The following is a 20578-nucleotide window of genomic DNA, read 5'->3' as shown; positions in this document are numbered from 1 at the left end:
AAGGATGAAACACAACTGACCAAGCAAATGGAAACAATGAAGAGCAAATGGGACCACGTGAAATTAGAACTTCTGTACCTCAAAGGAAATAATGATCAGAATGAAGAAACATCCTCCATATAAGCAGAAATTATTTGTCATAACTCAGCCAATAAAAGGTTAATTATTTGCCAGAACTCAACCAATAAAAGCTTAACAAAGCACTGGTAGAACCGTACAAGAGTATAACGTCCAAGCTCATCAAAAAATGGGGAGAAGAGACAAACAAAAACTTCCTCAAAATTTATGTACAAATCAGCAAAAGACATATTAAATTTTTCTGCATCATTAATCACAAAAATTCAATTCAAAACAAGATCTCACCTCACCAGAGAGCTTGGCACTCTTCAAAAAAATAAATCAACAACAAGAAGTGTTGATTCTTAACTGTTCATACTGAGCATATGGTGGTGAAGAATCTTAACTGTTCAGACTGAGCATATGGTGGTAAAGAACCCACATTCACTGCTGGTGGGTAAGTGGACTGGTGCAGCCTTTCTGGAAGACATTATGGACATTTCTCCAAAAATTGGAACTGTTCTTTTTGACCAAGCAATTCTACTTCTGGGAATATATCTCAAGGACCCAAAAACACAATGCAGATGACACTTTTACTTCTTCTTTCATTGCTGTACTATTTACAACAAGAAACATCTGGAAACAACCCAAGTATACAAAAACAGATAGTGCATAAAGAAACAATGGTACATATACACAGTAGAATGGTATTTGGCTGTAAGAAAAATGAAGTCATGCAACTTTGAAACTATGTGAATGGATCTAGAGAGTGTCATGTTTAGTGAATTCAGAGAGAGAGGAAAAGACTCAGAGTGATCTCTCATCTGTGGGACATAAAAAAACTCGGGGTGAGGGTGAGGGATATGTCCTAAATGCCCTAAGTAATAAACAATGGAGAGTAGGTGATCTGGTCATCAGTCAGAAGCTTGTTCAGTAGGAAGCTTGTGTGGAAGGGGGCGGTAGGGGTGATGAATTAGAGAAGGACCACTAGGAAAATGGGTGAGGATTAAAGTGCCTGCCACAGAGGCAGGCTAGGAGGAAGGAAGTGTAGTGGACACTGGTGAAGAGATTAGTATTAGAATACTATATGCCTGAATCTCAAACATGAATATCTTTGTAACTTTGTAATTTATGGAGATTCAATTAAAAACCCAGCCATAAAATGATATCTTTAATTCTCACAGAAATTAGTGAAGCCATTTGTTTGAAAAATCTAAATTTTCAGGCTGAAAGGACTTACCAATTTTTTAGAACAAAGAATATTTAAAATTTTTAAAATCCCACTGAAAAATTTAATTATTACAAAAATTAAAACCTAGAGATAATGAATATGTAGTCTTGGATCTAGGAAATAGTAGAGCAATCTGTGTACAACCCAGCATGCATGCACATGGCTTCTATCCTCAGTGCCATATGGCCCTCCAAATGTCAATTGGTGTGGACATGGAGGTCTATGTACGCTTCAGTTGGCTCTGGAGATGCTGAACATTGCTGAGATGGTCATTTATTCTCTTGTAGGAGGACCTGAAAAGCACTGATTCTTCAGTTTCTTGCACTGAACCACCAGCCATGATGGTTGTGTTTTGCCATTTTACTCTCAATCTCCCTGGCACAACTTGGGACCACCTGCCTCCACCCACCCCCAAATGTGGTATCAACGATGTTTCAAGACTATAAAAGGTTAAATAACAAACTGTTAGCTAAAATTAAGAGAACAAATATTTTCCACTTAAAAATGATGCATAGACCATGAGCTTCTAAAAGCGTTGCTCCATATGCAGGTACCAGGACTATTTTCTGACTCGCGCCGCTGCGTAATACAAAATGATCAATGGAAAGTAAATGATCTAGAGTTTGTCTCTGAAACACAGGCTTGAATGGTGGTGGGAAAATCTGAGCAAAACATAATGCCAAACCCAAATACATCTGGACTATGGTGCTATGCCACTCTGGGAGGGAAGGCTGTCTGTCCCTTCACCTGTCCCCTGTTGCGGTGGCAGCATGATGGCCTGCATCTTTTAGAGCCTAAGAATGGCCAGGTAGGTGACTGCATTGACGAGACATGTGGGGACTCATGGGATGGGGGGTGGAATTGGCTGCCTGCTCCCTGCCATAACAATGCCCCGGGTTGCCACCCTCAAATGCCTCCTCAGGCTTCTGAATGACCATTATCCCAGAGGCACACAAAATAATCTCAGTACCTAGGGGCTTTTGGCAATAATCACTCTAGGCTTATTACTAAAATATCAGAAATCCAAATTCTCGTGGCTGATATTGCGGTCACATGACATTATATGTTCTTCATAATCAGCAATAGAAAAATTATCTAATGATGTCTTTTTGGCAGGTCTGAATGTTGGGGAAAATTCCAAATAACAGTGGTGGGTCTTTTGCCATAATATTGAATGTGATCAACGTAGAGAGAGAGAGTAAAGTGGAAATCTGCCACACAGGTGGGGGGTGGGTGAGAAGGTGGGTATACTGGGGTTCTTGGTGGTGGAAAATGTGCACTGGTGAAAAAACGGGAGTTAGATCATTGTATGACCGATTGAGATTTAAACTGAAAGACTTTGTGACTGTTCTTACAGTGATTCAATAAATAAATTTAAAAAATGATGGATAGATCATATAATGATGCTAAAATAGTTTTCAAAATAGCACTGTAGCACTCTCCTCCCATTGTTCATTGCTTTGCTCAAGTGGGGCACCACTAAAGTCTCACAACAAACTGTGAGACTTGTTGTTACTGTTTTTGGCATATTGAATACATCATGGGTAGCTTGCCAGGCTTTGCCGCATGGGCGAGAGACTCTCAGTAGCTTGCCAGGCTCTCCAACAGGGGCAGAGGAATGGAACCCAAGTCATCCACGTGCAAGGCAAACACTCTACGTGCTGTGCTATCGCTCCAGTCAGTGTTTCAAAATAAATAATATTAGTTTTTTTTTTCTATTTTCAGGGAAGGGGGAGCTTGCATCTGATGGTACAAAAGGTTTACTCCTGTAGCAGGACCCGTGACTTAGATTTCCAAGCCTGCTTGCATTGGGACTGGGCCTCCTCCACCCAGGTTCCCAGTTTTCCAGTAGGATGACAGTCATACCCACAAACCACACCCCCCCTTCCAGGTGTCATCTCATCAACAGCCAAAATCCAGAGACTTTAAAATAAAGGTCCTGAAAAAGAACAATGCAGTATTTCCCGGAGAGTGTGGCCGCAAAGGGGGCCATATGACCACTTATACTGTAGTGCACTGATGTACCTAAAGTAGCATACATGTGGTTTTAACATACTTGCTTGTATTCTTGTACATGCAGACTTAAATAGTCCCAGAATGAAATACAACAACCTCTACACACTTCCCTTTTTCTTGTGGTGAGAAGATGCTCACTGGTAGGGTGGGTGGTATTTGAATATTTATCTGTAATGAATTACTTTGAACTACTTTATGAAAATAATATGTATTAAAAATCATAAAAAAACACACAAAAGGATTACTCCTGTATATAAGTTTAGGAGTTACTATTGACAGTGAAGAGGACAAGATGAGGGTATCAGAGATAACAACTGGGTAAGCCACAGGCAAGGCAAATGACTTATCTGACCTATTTCTCAACCCCCCAAATAAAAAGTTTTCTTATAAAACATTAATATATTTTCTAACTGGCAGTCAATTCTAAAGGCAAAATTTTATTTAGTTTTAACATTTTCAAAATTATCCTCTGCTATTAAATAGCTCTTTAAAAAATTTTGGCGGGGGGTATGGTGCCGCCAGCAGGTCAATCTGTACCTGTGAGGCGAGTGCATCAGCAGCCTCATGGTGCCTTCAGACTTCCAGATACCCCAAAATTGCTGCTGTGCCTTTGGCCAGACCCCAAAAACTTGGGACAAAGTTTACCAAGAAAGTAAACGGCCAAAAGTTAGGTATGTCGGAAACACACCCACAAACCACCTCCGGCTCAGCTATATAATTGGAGGCAAGGCCTCTTTGGTTCCTGATTGAACTGCTTAATGGACATGATCCCAGAGACTCAGAAACGAATCTCAGAACCCAGTGACTTTAGGTAGAAATGCGTCTGGTCTCTGCAGTACGCTACCGGTGCTGGGCCAACCCAGGTGGGAATAGGTTTCGTGCCCTGGCCTGTTCCCCCTGGTGGCCCAGTGGCCGCCATCCGTCTGAGGCCACTGGATAGTCACATTTGGACCCTCAGTGACGAGACACTCAGGGCCTCACGGGATGGAGGTGGAGCCGGGCTTGTCCTCCCCACCCCAACGAGACCCCAAGTCATCGCCCACGAATGGCCTCTCTGGCTCCTGATCAAGCTGCTTAATGGCCATGATCCCAGAGACTCAGAAACAAATCTCAAAATACAGCGGCTTTTGGCAGAAATGCATCCGGACTCTACGTTACTGTCACCGGGCCACCCCAGGGAGGAAAGGGTGTTGTCCCTCCGCCTGCTCCCTCTTGGTGACTTGGTGGCTGTCATCCTCCAGAGGCCATTGGACAGTCGGCTTGGGCCCGCAGTGACGAAACTTGTTGGGCCTCACGGGATGGGGGGGCGGGTGGAGCCGGGCCTGTCCTCCCCACCCCAACGAGACCCCAAGTCATCGCCCACGAATGGCCTCTCTGGCTCCTCATCAAGCTGCTCAATGGCCTTGATCCCAGAGACTCAGAAACAAATCTCGAAACACAGCGACTTTTGGCAGAAATGTGTCTGGACCCCGCAGTAGGTTACTGTCGCCGGGCCACCCCAGGGGGGAATGGGTGCGGTCCCTCAGCCTGCTCGCTCTTGGCGACTTGGTGGCTGTCATCCTCCAGAGGCCACTGGACAGTCAGGTTTGGGCCCGCAGTGACGAAACTTGTTGGGCCTCACGGGATGGGGGGGGGGGGGTTGGAGCCGGGCCTGTCCTCCCCACCCCAATGAGACTCCAAGTCATCGCCCTCGAACAGCCTCTCTGGCTCCTCATCAAGCTGCTCAACGGCCATGATCCCAGAGACTCAGGAGCAGATCTCTAAACCCAGTGGCTTTTGGCAGAAATCCCTCCAGATTTAAGTGTTAAAATTTTGGAATTTCAAAACCACATGGCCCTACTGCAGCCACACGACATCATATGTTATTCATAACCAGCAACAGAACACAAATTGCCTATTGTTGCCTTTTCAGCAGATCTGAGTATTGGGGTAAAATCTCAAATAATGGTGGTTCTGGTGTCGAAATATTGAATGTGATCAAAGTAGTGAGAGAGTAATGTGGAAATCATCTGCCCCACAGGCAGGGGGAGGGTGTGGGATGGGGGTATACTGGGATTTTTGGTGGTGGAGAATGGGCACTGGTGAAGGTATGGGTGTTTCATTGTATGACTGAGACTTAGACCCAAAAGCTTTGTAACTGCTCTCATGGTGATTCAATAAATAAAATTATAAAAAATGGAAAAAAATTTTGGCGGTACAAATTTTATATCATAACTAAATTATATTGAAATCATTTGCTATTAAATGCATATTTTAATATGTTTTATCTATATTGTCATTTTATATTAATTGTATAACACATGAGATAGACAACTTAAGAAGTTAATACTTAACTATAAGTAATTATCCATAACATCTAGTAATTTCAGAATCACAAAAATAAGGAAAATAAGTCTTTGGTTGCATTTTTATTAAATATAGTTATCTCCATAGACTATTTTTATCTTTATATCACTGTCTTCTTTCCCACTCATGCATATAAAATAGACATGTTGGTCACATATTCTATCAATCTCTCCAAGTATCTATTTATCTTTGATTAAATATTTAACTAGATAAGTGATCAATAATATGTGTTTTTAAATTTTATAAAATTCGGCTGATTACATATTTCTTAAATTTTTATTACTTATTACATATAAGCATACATAATATGTTTTTTATTTTATAATTAGGGACTATCATAAAATTCTTTGGGTTAACAGTTCTTTTCACAATAATAAAGAAATAAAATTATAAAAAAACATTACCTGAAAGTAGATAAGTGATCAAACATTATAACCTCTCAGTGTCTATATTGCAAACCATAATGCCCAAAAGTAGAGAGATAGTATGGGGAATACTGTCTGCCATGAAGGCAGGGGGAGGGAGGAAAATGGGGGGTATAGTGGGGATATTGGTGGTGGGGAATGTGAATGGGTGGAGGCATGGGTGTTTGATCATTGTATGATTGTAACCCAAACATGAAAGCTTGTATCTATCTCACAGTGATTCAATACACGGGCTGGAGCGATAACACAGCGGTAGGGCGTTTGCCTTGCACGCAGCCAACATGGCCGACCCGAGTTCGATTCCTCTGCCCCTCTTGGAAGAGCCCGGCAAGCTACCGAGAGTATCTCCCAGCACAGCAGAGCCTGGCAAGCTACCCATGATGTATTCGATATGCCAAACACAGTAACAACAAAGTCTCCAATGGAGACGTTACTGGGCCCGCTCGAGAAAATCGATGAACAATGGGAGGACAGTGACAGTGACAGTGACTTTGAAATTACTGCATCATTTTTTGTGATAGGAAATAATTGACTGTCATAATTAACTTCCAGCTTCCTTGATGTACTTCTTTTATGTACTCTAAAGAGACAGGAAGCAGAATCTCCCGACCCCGTGCCATGCTGTCTTCAACAGGGCATATCAGAGCGGATGGGTTCATTTTTCCTCCCCACCCCAAGCAAAAACCCAGCAGCCGAAAACCTCCAGACCCCAGCTGCAGCCATGCTTAAGGCCACTCACCACATGGTCTGACGAGCCTCACACATGAAAGAAACGGCAGAGGAACCCAGGTATGCATGACCCGTGACTGAGATCTCCAAGCCTGCTTGGATCGGGGCTGGGTCTCCTCCATTCAGCTCCCCAGTTTGCCAGTAGCTTGGCAGTCACACACACAAACTTCCCTGGGCACTATGTAATCTCATCTAGGGCCAAGATCCAGAGACTCTAAAACAAAGCTCCCAGAAGATAGCAATGCAGTATTTCCTGGATGACCTATTATACTCTAGCCCACTTACATACCAAAAGTAGAACACATTTGTATGGTTTTTCCATACTTGCTTGTGTTCTCTTATATATGGACTTAAATTGCTCCAGAATGAAATACAACTTTCACACTTCTCTCTTACTATGGTGGGAAGATGCTCGCTGGTGGGGTGGGTGTTTGAATATTAAGTGTAATGAACTGTTGTGAACTACTTAATGAAAATAAAATGTATAAAAATTGCAAAAAAAAAGACGGGAGAGTAAATTATATGAATAAAAATAATTAATGACAATACTTTCTGTCAATTCAAAGATATCCGAGGCATTGCTTGCATGGTAAATTATTAAAAAATTACATAAACATATATATGTATAAAATGCATATATGTATGCATACATATAACTTCCTATAGTAAAACTAATGGTGCATATAGTTTGCAATATATTTTAATGATTTAACAGCCTTAGATAGTAGTATTTATACAGTCTGCACATACATTACTCAAGTTTTCCTTTAGAATGCATTGGTTAGCTAGAAATGCCTTGATTGAAGGAAGGAAACCTTTAACCTTCATAATGAATAGACCTCTCATTGCTGCTCTCATGTTCTGAGTCCTCGGTTTATCTTTATTTCTAGCAGTGTGACTCTAAATCAAGATTAAAAAGCAACTCAACATGAGGTAAAATAAAAAGGAGGTCATTTAATCACCCTGTTAGCTTCAAATGATTATTGATTCTTGAAGGTGATGTCTAATTCTGCCAGAAAATCCATTTCAGTAATGATTACTGCCTCGGTTTTATCTATGATACTAGAGGTTATTAAAAGTCCTATTCTTCAGGGAAGTATACAACTTTATGCCATTAATATCATATTCTATATTTTTAAAAGTCTTAATGGAATTTTTAGCTCTGTCTTTTAACCTGAAACATAATTAGAGTAGCTATTTAGGAATATGTGCTTTACTATAAGTTTATTCTATACAATCCTATTGAAAAATAATTACATAGAAATACCTGATTAATAAACAATCATCAAATAATGTACGATATATTGAACCTCTCACTGTTTCTTATTATCATAAACACACAATACTCAAGTATGATGCCTAGAAATCTGACAATGCTATATTGTTTTTTATTCACACTAATTATTTCAGAGTCATGTCTCAAAGACTATTATAAACACACGTTTGCCAATATATGTAATGAGAATCTCCCAAGAGATTCAAAAAGTTAATACACATAATGTAGGTGCCTTTAACACAGATATACTAAGATGACCCTTATTTAAGTATGTTAAAAGGATATTGTGTAAAAATCAAGAATTTATTTCAGCAAACAACTTTCTATATTAGCACTTATTTTTTGAAATCCGACAAAATAAAATAGAAGGATATATCCAAATCTTAATTTAGGTGGTGATATCTCAGAGTCTGAATTTGTGATTTAAAATACTACTGAACTGTTATTTAAAATAAGCTGATAAAAGACTGAAACCATTTACTATAGAAAGTGACAAGATATATAAGAGTATAACTGTTACATGTTTGCTTACAAGTGTACATTAAACATTACCAAATAGAGCAAGCCACGATTGTAACCATGAAGGTTCAGTTTCAAGGTCACTCAAGGATCAAATGACAAACTAAGGAAGAAATTTATTCACAAAGTTGGAAGGTTGGAAGACAGGAAATAATGTCCTCAAAGCAATCACATTGTCTGAAATGGTGATAAAAAACAAACAGAAAAAGTTTTCATGGAGGAAGAGAACAGAGTCATTCCTTTTTAAGAAGGATGGGTTCATGAACAATAAAATTTCTTCATGAGCTGCTCCCATTATGCACATGATCTTAACTGAAAACAGAAACACCTTAAATGAGGAGAGGCTGTTAAAATCTTAGGGCTGGAACGGATGGAGACATCACTGGCGCCCATTCGAGCAAGTCATTGAACAGTGGGATGACAGTGCTACAGTGCAGTGCTACTCAGGTATCAACAGGTATGACTAGCATAATTATAGAATAACCAAGTGGATGATATCTTAATAAAATGAAATACAGCAGGGGTAATTAGTATGAAAATTATTAACGCAGTTTTGAAATAAATGAATTTGAAGTTTTTATTTATGAGATTTCTCTAATGTTCTTAAGATAGGTAGAGCAGACACAGAAATTCTGTGAAAAGCATAGATGAAATATCTAATTGTATGTATCAACACAACAATAAGTGAAATGCTAACAAGTATTTGTGTATTGAAAGAAAACCATACTTTGCAAGTTTATTTTCCTTTTATTATTTTTGTATTTAAATCAAAGATAAAGCTTCCTGTCCTGCTGAGACCATGATTTGTCCCCCATGAGCAGCTCTCCGGCATGGCCATGACCCCAAAGGCACATGGACCCAATTCGGAAACCAGCAGCTTTTGGCAGAAATGTGACTTTACTTTGCATTAAACTATGGCGCCATGCCCCACTGGGGTGGGGGTACTGGAGGAGGATGTCTGTCCTTCCACCTTTCTACCCCCCGGTAGCACAATGGCCATCGCCTCAGAGCCTATTGGACAGCCAGCTATGAGCCGGCAGTGACGGGGCAACTGCAGCCTCATGGAATGGGAGTTAGAACCAGCCCGTCCTTCCTGTCCCACCGAGACCATGACTTTCCCCCCACTAATGGCTTTCTGGCACTTTCATGGCCCCAGATGCACACAGACCCAATTCAGAACACAGCAGCTTTTGGCAGAAATCCTTCCAGACATAATTAGTAAAATATCAGAAATCCAAATTCGTCATATACTCTTCATAACTAGCAATAGAAAACAAATTATTTAACTATGCCTTTTCAGCAGGTTTGATTGTTGGGGGAAAATTCCAAATAATAATGGTACATCTTTAGTCTAAATAATGAATGTAATCCAAGTAGAGAGAGAGTTAAGTGGAAATCATCTGCCTCAGAGGCAGGGGAGGGGTGGCATGGGGGATGTATTGGGGTTCTTGGTGATGGAAAATGTGCACTGGTGAAGGGATCTGTGTTTGATAATTGTATGACCAAGACTTAAACATGAAAGCCTTGTAACTTTTCTCACGGTGATTCAATAAATAAATTTTAAAAAATAAAATAAAAATAAATAAAAGATAAAGTGCATCACATTAAGATACTAAGTGAAATCAATGTATAAAGAAAACTAAAGACATTTTAAAATAAAATTTTAAAAAAATCATAAAAGAACTATACTAAGTAATGTAATTTACCCTTATTTTATGATATGATATTCATATCCGTAAATATGCTGTAGAGTGTTATATTTGTCTAGTCATTTAATGTGACAAACTCTATCTCAGAAGTTAACACATTATTCACAATATAAGGAAAAAATAAATAAACAAAATTCTTCATAATTAGTGTCACTTGCAAAAAAAGTGGCAATATATAAATATAATAATGCTTTTATTTTAAATAGAGTAATCAGGAATATTGAGTATAGAGACATTGAGAAAAAAATGTTTTCATGTTAATAGCATAAACATAAAATTGCAGTGAGATACATCATGTAATCACAAATTATAAATTTACTTTTGTTGAAAATGTGCATGTAAATTTAAACTATAATTTTGAATTCTGCCAAATTATAACAAACTTTAAAATTAGGATTAACTCTATCTTTTCAGAATATTTTTCAGAACATATATAAAAATTTGTTCAAATTAGTTCAGAAAGATAAAATATAAACCTAAAAATTAGAAACTTAAGTCTCTGGGATCTGGAACTACACAAAATATACTTAGATTTAACATCAGTAGTACTATCCAAAAAAAGTGAAAAATGTACATCATGAAAAATTTAAATGAAACTATCATTTTATTCAAATGATAAAGTGTAACCTAAATATTTGAGATTAAATATACAATAAATAAAGCATAAATTTCTTCACAGTTTGATCAGTGACCTTTAAGATAGATAATGAAGTTTGCATAATTTGTAAAAAGATGAAAATTGGACAGAGTTTAAGAGAAATATGAAGAATTTTTCATTTATTGTTGCAAATGTAAGGTCAGTATTCAAAAGAGAGGATAGTAGAAATGCGATTGAAGTAGCACTGTAGCACTGTCCTCCCATTGTTCATCGATTTGCTCTAGTGGACACCAGTAATGTCTCCATTGTGAGACTTGTTACTGTTTTTGGCATACAGAATATGCCATGGGAAGCTTGCAAAACTCGGCCGTGTGGGCGGGATACTCTCAGTAGCTTGCCAGGCTCTGCTATAGGGACGAATGAGTCGAACCTGGGTTGGCCACATGCAAGGTAAACGCCCTGCCCACTGTGATATTGTTGGACCAATAAAAGAAATTAAAAAATAATAGCTGAAAACTTCCCAAACTTGCTAAAAGTTATACTAATATCAAAAATGATATTCATGAAATTAAAAAAAATCTAGCAAGACAGTAAAATTTCATTTTTTAAAGCCAAAGAAAAATATTTCTTGTAAGAAATGAAAAAGTAATAGTCAACAAGAATTTATAATATTAAAATCGACTTCATATAACTCTTTGTCAAGTTAAGTGCAAACCAGATGCAGTGGATAGTATCAGATGTTCTCAAAGGGAAATATAAGTAAATCAATAATTGAAAACTGTCCACAAATTTTCAAATCGGCAAAATTTCCCTTTGAAAGTGAAAAATAAGCACTGATAAATAAGAGTAGATGAGTAAGAATAGATAAAAATATCTAAGAATATTTTCCTCCACCCCTCTTGGAGAGCCCGGCAAGCTGTCGGGAGTGTCTCGCCCATATGACAAAGCCTGGCAAGCTCCTCATGACATATTCAATATGCCAAAAACAGTAACAAGTCTCACAATTTGTTGTGAGACATTACTGGTGCCTGCTCTAGCAAATCGTGAACAATGGGAGGACAGTGCTACAGTGCAGTACTACCTAGCCAAGGGGACTCGAGTGAACAACTTGTAGATGACAGATAATAGGCAGATTGGGCGATAGTTGCCAATGTCATGGATGTCTCCCTTCTTGAACAGTAGTACAGTCCTGCTGGTTTTCCATTGGGACAGAACCTTGCATTCAGACAGGTAGCGAGTGAAGAGCCGAGCCAGTGTATTGATGAGTACTGACGGAAGGTTCTTCAGGTGTTCAGGTCTGACCTTGTCTGGGCCGGGTGCTATTTGTTTCTTTAGCGACGAAATGGCGTGTCGGATTTCGGAAGGGAGAACATTGGGAACAACATATCCATCCTGTGGAATTTGGTATGTCGGCAAGTGGACATTGCTATCGAAGAGAATTGAGTAGAAGTCATGGATAATCTTCTCCATTGCCGTTCTGGAGGATGTGATGGATCCATCAGGACGTCAGAGGGCAGTCATCTTGGTCTTGTAGTTGGCAAAGGACAGGTGGGCGTTACGAATACTTTTCCCGGCTTCTGCCACATCTACCAGTACTTCTGCTCTTCCCTCTTTGAGGTCTTCCTTGATCGCATCTCTGCACTGCTTTGAGAGCTCAGACGTTAACTTGTGGTTGCCTGAGACATGCGCCAAACTACGCTGGTGAATTAGCTCAAGACTTTTCAAAGATAGGCGATTTTTTTTGGCTATCTCTCTCTTGGCGTTCCTCGCACATTCATGGAGGTGCTGAACCAGTCGATCATATTCCTCGTCAATGTTGTCAACAATGGCATCTTCCCATGTTGCCGCAATAGTGCCAAAGAGTTCCCAGTTGGTGGTCGTTCTGGGAGTTCTCTTTTTGAACTTTGCAGCCCTTTCTCCACGCTCTGTGAAGTAGAATTTTGCACGAAGGAGACGGTGGTCTGATCCCATTCGAAATTTTGGGACAACAGCGACATCAGTCAGGCAAAACCATCGATTAAATATGTTGTGGTCTATTTCGTTGGGAATCGTCCACCGGGAGACTCCCATGTCCAACGTTTAGATTCTGCCTTCTAGAACTGTGAGTTACCATGGATGGTCTTGGTCGACATGATGTACTCAGACAGTCTCTCACCCTGTTCGTTCCATTCTAGGCCATGGGTCCCGATGTGAAGTTCTTCAGCTGATCTTCTCGGTCCTATCTTGGCATTAAAATCACCCACAATGATCTTGTAGAAGGTGTGGTCTTCTTTATAGAACTTCTTTAGCTCCATGTAGAACTTCTCGATTTCTCTTTCATCATAATGAGATGTTGGTGCGTAGACAACGAAGATAGAAACTGCAGGCAGTGAGCCACATCTATTCAAATGTAAACGTCCGATTCTGGTTGTTAGGCATTCGAATGAATCAATGCTCATGGCCAAGTTTGTTATGACTACCCAGGCACCGCCACACTCCAGGACGCTTTCCGGACCCGCATGGCAGCTCTGGCCAAGACTCACGCACGACTGAAGACCCACAGAACACGATAAGCGGAACTCTCTGAGACCTTGGACTCCAGCTCAGTGGACCCAGGGACAGAGTTTCTCTGCTTGCTCCCACCAACCACAGGTGACAAAGGGATTCTAATCAGGAGCCCCACCCTACCCTGCCCTGTCTGCTTCCTTCAACCACCCAGGGATTGGATTGCGCACAGAAGACCCACCCTACCCAGATAAATACCCCACTGGCAGACTTCCACTATCGACACTGCCTCCACTACCCAGCCTTCGCCACACTCCAGGACGCTTTCCTGACCCGCGCGGCCGCAAAGCGAAGACACATCATAAGACACTAAATACCCATCTTTTAGTAGGAAATTCTGCTTATTTTGATTGCCAGGGTAGCCAACTAAAATCACAGAAACAATAAATCTGTAAGACAGGGTTGCAATTTTTCTAGAGTTATTTAATCTACTAGATGTTCATAGGGAAGAGAAACTGACTAGAATTTTCTTGTGTTGAAGATGGTGAGTCTTCGTGACCAGATCCAGTTATATGTTCTGTTACTAATCTATATTTTTATTTCAATATTTGTTTTTATATTTTATCTTATGTGTTTTATATATAATTGTCTTCAGATTAATCAATGATAAAGTACGCATGAAGAGCTCACTATTTTTATTGCTAGATACTTGTTCCTTTTTTAATTATTTTTCAATAGGTAAAATTTGAATTTTCCTTTACGTTGGTAGAGATGTGCTTTTATTTCAATCAAAGTATTTGAGATTGTAGCCTATTAGTTATCTAATAAATTAGTTAACCGTAGACTTAAATATATGGGCAAAATATGGGAGACCCAGGAATCAGAAGAAAATCACTACTTATGGCACTGTCTGTGCCATAGCACTGTTCTCCCATTGTTCATTGATTTGCTTCTGCGGGCACCAGTAACATCTCCATTGTGAGACTTGTTACTGTGTTTGGCATATCAAATACACCACAGGGAGCTTGCCAGGCTCTGCCATGCATACAGGATACTCTCAGTAGCTTGCCAGACTCCCCAAGAGGGGCAGAGAAATTGAACCCAGGTTGGGTGCATACAAGACAAATGCCCTACCTGCTGTGCTATCTCTCCAGTCCACTACTCATGGCACAATCTGGAAAGAGTGCTTCATTTCCTCTATCAAGCAAGCTTCAGATGTATAATGTGGTGATGAAAACAATGGGAAAGTGAACTTGTGTAACTGATAAAAATTGAACTTGGAAACTCTTAACATCTTAAATGTATCTGCTAGCATTTTTCTTACCTTTCTATGATTTATAAAGACAATAAACCTGGGAAATCATTGGGTCATCCTAATTTCTTATGTCTCAGGAATCAGTGTCCTTTAGTCCGAAGTTCAATGTTTTTGAAAGCATTAGCTGATAAATTTTGTTGTTTCCTTTTTTTATTTTATTCTTAGTCAAACGTGTATTAGGTTTTTTAATTTGTTTTGTTCTATTTTAAATTGAATCACCACGAGATGCCAGTTACAAAGCTGTTAATGATCTGGTTTCAGTCATACAATGTTCCAACACTGATCCCTCCACCAGTGTACATTTCCAATCACCAATGACCAATGGTAAAATTTTCATTATACCATCATGCCCCAGTTTTCTTCTATTAGGTGCTTTTAAAGGTGATATACATATATATATATGTATAAATATGTTTATATAGAATATATATGCACATATACATACTCAATGTTAGAAAAGACTGCATGTTTATAAGTGTGCACTTCTATGTACTGTGATAATCAATTTTTCTAGGAACAAGGGATAACCTGATATATAGAAAGCTTTGTAAAATATCAAAATAGTCTCACACAGAGAATTAGATATTCCATATTGCGTGAATTTGTTTGTATGTGGTTTATCTACTTTTAATGTGAAACTAGTTAAGATGAAATTTGCAAATGTGCATGACTTTTGTGCCATCAAAAATCTAAGAATTTGTAACTATGATTTGCTGTATCTTTATTTCATTTAATTCAGCCACGTTTAATAAATATATAATAAATGAGTGTTATAGAATTGGTAATATTGTGTCTTCTCACATCTTTGATATTTAAATAAGCTGTGACAAATTGCAATAAAATTTTCTTTGACCTGTCTAATTCATAATGACCCTTTCTAAATGATGAGAAAACAAGCTTTGCCATATAAATTTGTTTAAATCAGTTATCTGTAGCCATTCTTTTCAGAGGGCCAAGGTTTCATCTAAATTTAATCAATTACTAGTGAATTATATTTTAGTTTTGTTAGAAATGGAGAGAATGGCCATTTTTTCATGTTTTGTTAGAAAAAAGGTAAAATGTATTTGACTATGATATACAACAGATATAATTTAAAATGATCGCTCCAAACCATTACATAATTTATAGAGTCATGAATACATTTCCTTTTTTAAAAGTAGATTTCAAGTTATAATTAATAAGAACATTATTTGTTTTTTCATGCAAAATCCAATTGCACTTACATTTCTAGTAGATTTTATAAAAATTGCTTCGGACCTCACAGATTGTTTTGAGGAACTTGGGCTAACAAATATGACACATAAGAGTCATTAATGGTAAACAACATAATTGTTTATCATTTAGTGAAAAATATCATGTGCTATACTCAAAACTGGCAAATCAATTTACATTGTCAGTTAATTCTTTGTTAGTTTTGCCTCCAGTTATTCCCTGTCTTGGTTTTATGTGGTTGATCTATAGCAATGATGAGGCATTTTATACTTTATTTAAAATTCCTCTAACACACCCATTTAATCTTTTATTGAGTAGAAATAATTTTCTCAAACATAAATGCCGTACAACTGAATTTCCCAAAACTACATTAACTACCCCCTTGTCTTATATTATTATTTTTCTATATACTCTCATTTAAATGCCCGCAACTTCATAAATGTGGCCAATGTATTTTGAAGTAAAGCGCACAATGTTAATTCAATCTCATTGTAATAATTCGACAGTTTTAAGTTTATTGAAAAAAATATTTATTTTACTCACTAAATATATTAAATGCCGTTGAAAAATTTTTAATGGGAAGACAATACATTTTGAGCATTAAACTTTCTGCAATGCCTCCAAATTACTAAGTAAAATCTTTTGATGAAGCTCTAAGTCTGTAAGGCTGAGAACGGGTGTAGATCATAAAATGTAATACGCAGACTACCCTGCTACAATGTAGCAATTTAACAAAATACATCATTTACTAAATATTATCTTTTTAAATAAAATCAATAAATGACTTGCTTAGAAAAGGAGCAGAGCATCAAGAATAATACGAATTTATCTAACTCAGTGAAGTTTATTTTATTTGTCAAGGGAGTGCACACATTGTACCTATATTCACATTATTCACATATTTGACACACAGGTGTTATTCTCTGTATTTATAAGATTGTCTGTTAGTTTGAAGACCCTTTGTTGTGAGTGGTATGAGCTATACTGATTATAGGCATATAAAATCGAAAGAAAACTGTTTCCTAATCCTCCTCATTTCCATCTGTTTGGTTGCTAGTTCTCAGGTATTATTTAGACAGGCAGATGTGCAATCTGGGAACCCATCCAAATTCACTCTATTTAATTCTTTTTCAAAGAAAAAGAAATATTCATTATTGTACTTAGAAAATAATTTTTCTCTACTAGTGTTTACTCCTAACTGAGCTTCTATGTTTTGATCATAATCCATAAGAACTCAGTGTCATGAGGCATCAGCTTTGGTCATGTTTCTTCGTCCTCTTTTGTCACATCAGAAAAATGCTATTTTCTGATAGAAGTCTCTAGAACATTTTCCAGAAAAAAATGATTTCATTATGATTGTTGATCTCTTCAGTATTGGCATAGAGGAAACCCACATTAACATCCCTTACTATGTCTCTTTTGCTAACACAATTGTGAAAACAGTCAAATCCATTACATAACTGACATAAGAATAACGTCTATGTTTCTTTGAGCAACTGAACACAACTGGATATTCACACACTAATGAAACAGAATGTTTATCATTAAAATTCTCTTTGTTGAAGTTAATATTTAGTTTTATTTTTTCAAAGGACATTGCTATCACTTACTTAGTGATGCCCAGCTTACAGAAAATGATAGCAGGACCATATTTGGAGAGGTCAATTGGATGCAGTAAAATGTGTGGCAGATGGTGACATAGTGTGTGGGAGGTAGGATGGTGTGAGGGGGAATACACAAATAGAAATAAAAAGATTAACTATAGGTGACAGCTGCTGGTGAGGGAGTTGACAGATTTTTTTTCCTGTTTTCCAAGACTTTCACCACCATTGGTTTAGAATTAGAAAATGTGAAACCAGTGTTGGCACTTTTGATCTGTTTTGGCATCACCTGGAGGTATTGCATTACTGTCATCAATATTAGCCAAGAATTGATTCTTTGAAGTAATTTACATGACCAAAGAACTACTGAGAACCAAGTGCCCTTGTTTACTCTCATCTTACTGAACATTATTAAATAAGAACTACATGTTTTTCAACAGGAAGGAAAACAATGGCAAAAAAAGTTTGTACTATAATAAATTGTATTAAATTTTATTGTTACAATCTATTATGCATATCATATGCATAAGAAACTTGTGATGACAGAATCATCACCATTTAACAGAAACAAAATGATTCATTTACTAAGTATCCAAGTATCTTCTTAGAACAGTACCTGGTGAATAATATTTGTTTAACATAAAATTTTTGTAAATATTCAATGAAACATTATCTTTCTCAGTCCATAAAAAGGTGTTCCATTATTAGGTCAAACTGAAAGGAATATGTTACAAAATGCTGTTTAAGAAAAAGATTTTACATTTTGGCAAATACTTATACAAACAAGTTTTTACTAGCTAAAATATTATATATGATGCAATATGTATAAATATATATGTAGTTTAGAAGAGAAGGTAATATTTCACAGAAGGAAATCACTAGAACAAATATGAAAAGATAAATCACAATGATTATGTTCTCATATATCTTTTTTTTCCAGTCTTTGCTGTTATACCTTGTGGTTCTCATGTTGTACTGCCAGTAGTACTTAGTGACCATGATTTTTTGGTAACTGAACCAGCATGTCCTTCACTCTCTGCTCCTATTCAAGCCCTACCATTATGTATGATCCTTAAAGATTAATAGGTTGTGCATAAATATTTTTAATTATCTGGAAGAAGAACTAACAAAAGCTGTGATTTAACTACTGTTTAAGAATGAATATTATGAATATTACTTGCATGAGGTGATAGAGCAAATCGATTTATTTTATAGAGACAAAATTTCTGGATAATTCTACCACTAAGAAATTTGGCAAATTCCCAAGCTTACCAAACTAAAATGAGTAAAGGTTTTTGTGCATGGAGATTGAATTTTGTGGATGTGGACTGAGGTTCCTTAATAAATTTCAGTGCTTGAAACTTTTGTCTAAACAGAACTTTCATTTAATAATATCACTATAATTTTTTGAAAAAAGCACTGGTACACCAGAAAATTTAAAAAAAGGAAATAAATATCCAGTGATTTTAAAAAAGTATATTTATTTTTTAGCTTTACAATACAATGTTATATGGAATGTCATTGGAATTGTGAATGAGATTGTATTGAATCTGTGCAACCTTACTGTAGACTGATCATTTTACTAGCATTAATTATTCTAATCTATGAACAAAAACTATTTTCATACCCTTGTGTCTTCTATTTAATAGTGATGTTTTATTAATCCAAAGTAGTATATAATATATAGTGAAGCATACCTAGTGTATATATGCATACATAAATATATATACACACAAAAATATATATTACATATATATTATATCAGTTGAGAAAGAAAATCAGTGACCAAGAATGAAATAATTCAGACACTGGTGTAGATAATTATGACTTCTATAATGAATAGAATCAAGAAAAAACTCTTCAAAAAGGACATAGTAAAATGTTCTAGAATACAAAAAAAAAGATGAAAAGAATCCAACAGTTCTTCCTTTACCTTCCATGCCTCCTTTCAGTCAGTCAATATATGCTCTGTGATTTTGACACCTATTTAATCTGACCTCACCACACTATCCAGTACAGATCACCTTTGCAGACCTGAGTAATCTTGTGGGTAAATTTTGGAGGTTGCCAAGTTCTGGTGACCAGATTTACCTGAAATATTTAACTTGCTATTGCAACCCAGTATTGGTCAATGTCGGAGTCATAGAATTCATTAAACTTTGCATCTTTAGGTCACAGAATGCTTCCAGGTATGCATTAGTCTAGGAATATCGTTGGTGCCAAGTACTAACAAATACAAATACCCTGATAACTACACAGGTTTGCTCGCATTATATTTATCTTAGACACTCATTACCCGGACTCTCCATTACCTCCTGAAAAGTCTTTCTTGACTGAAATGTCATGGTACGTGTAACTGAAAACTCTGGGATATAGCAACATTTTTCAAGCCATGATGCTATTGTTGCTACCATATATTTGTGACTGGAAATACCCAGTAGTTTCCTAGAATGATATAAATTAGAAATGATATAAATTAGAAATATAGTCTATGTATAGAATTAGCAAATATAAACCACAAATTGCTACAAAGCCTTATGAAATCAGATTTTTATTCTTAGCACTTACCTATAACTGTTTACAGTGAAAAAAAGAATAACGTATATTTATGGATTATTATTATGGATTCGGAGATGGTCGTTCCGTTGAGAGCAAATGAGGCGTCAGGAATGAAGCTGTTACTCATAAACATTGTCTTCGTAAGGTTCAGCTGTAGTCCTACCTTTCCACACTCACGGTCAAAGTCGGCCAGCATTTGTGCCGCTTGGCTGATGTTTGGTGTTATTAAAACAATGTCATCAGCAAAGCGGAGGTGGTGTAGTTGCCGACCATCTATCTTCACTCCCATTCCTTCCCATTCCAGTCGTCGCATGATGTTCTCGAGGGTGGCACTGAAGAGTTTTGGTGAAATGGTATCACCCTGCCGCACCCCTCTCTTGACATCAACGATCACTTCTTTGTAGAATGGTGAGATCCTGGTAGTGAATCCGCAATACAGCTCATGGAGGATCCTGATGTATTGGGGTTGAATGTCCTGATTGGCTAGGGCTTCAATGACCG

At 37.4% G+C, this 20578-nt stretch overlaps 1 pseudogene; it reads left to right on the top strand.

Moving 5' to 3' along the window:
* LOC130033636 (nucleolar and spindle-associated protein 1-like) overlaps window positions 1–20578 on the top strand; it is an 81208-nt pseudogene that overhangs the window by 20765 nt on the left and 39865 nt on the right.

The sequence above is a fragment of the Sorex fumeus genome, unplaced genomic scaffold (genome assembly GCF_029834395.1).
Source record: "Sorex fumeus unplaced genomic scaffold, SorFum_2.1 ptg000054l, whole genome shotgun sequence".
Lineage (NCBI taxonomy): Eukaryota > Metazoa > Chordata > Mammalia > Eulipotyphla > Soricidae > Sorex > Sorex fumeus.
This window is presented reverse-complemented; position numbering and strand designations above follow the sequence as displayed.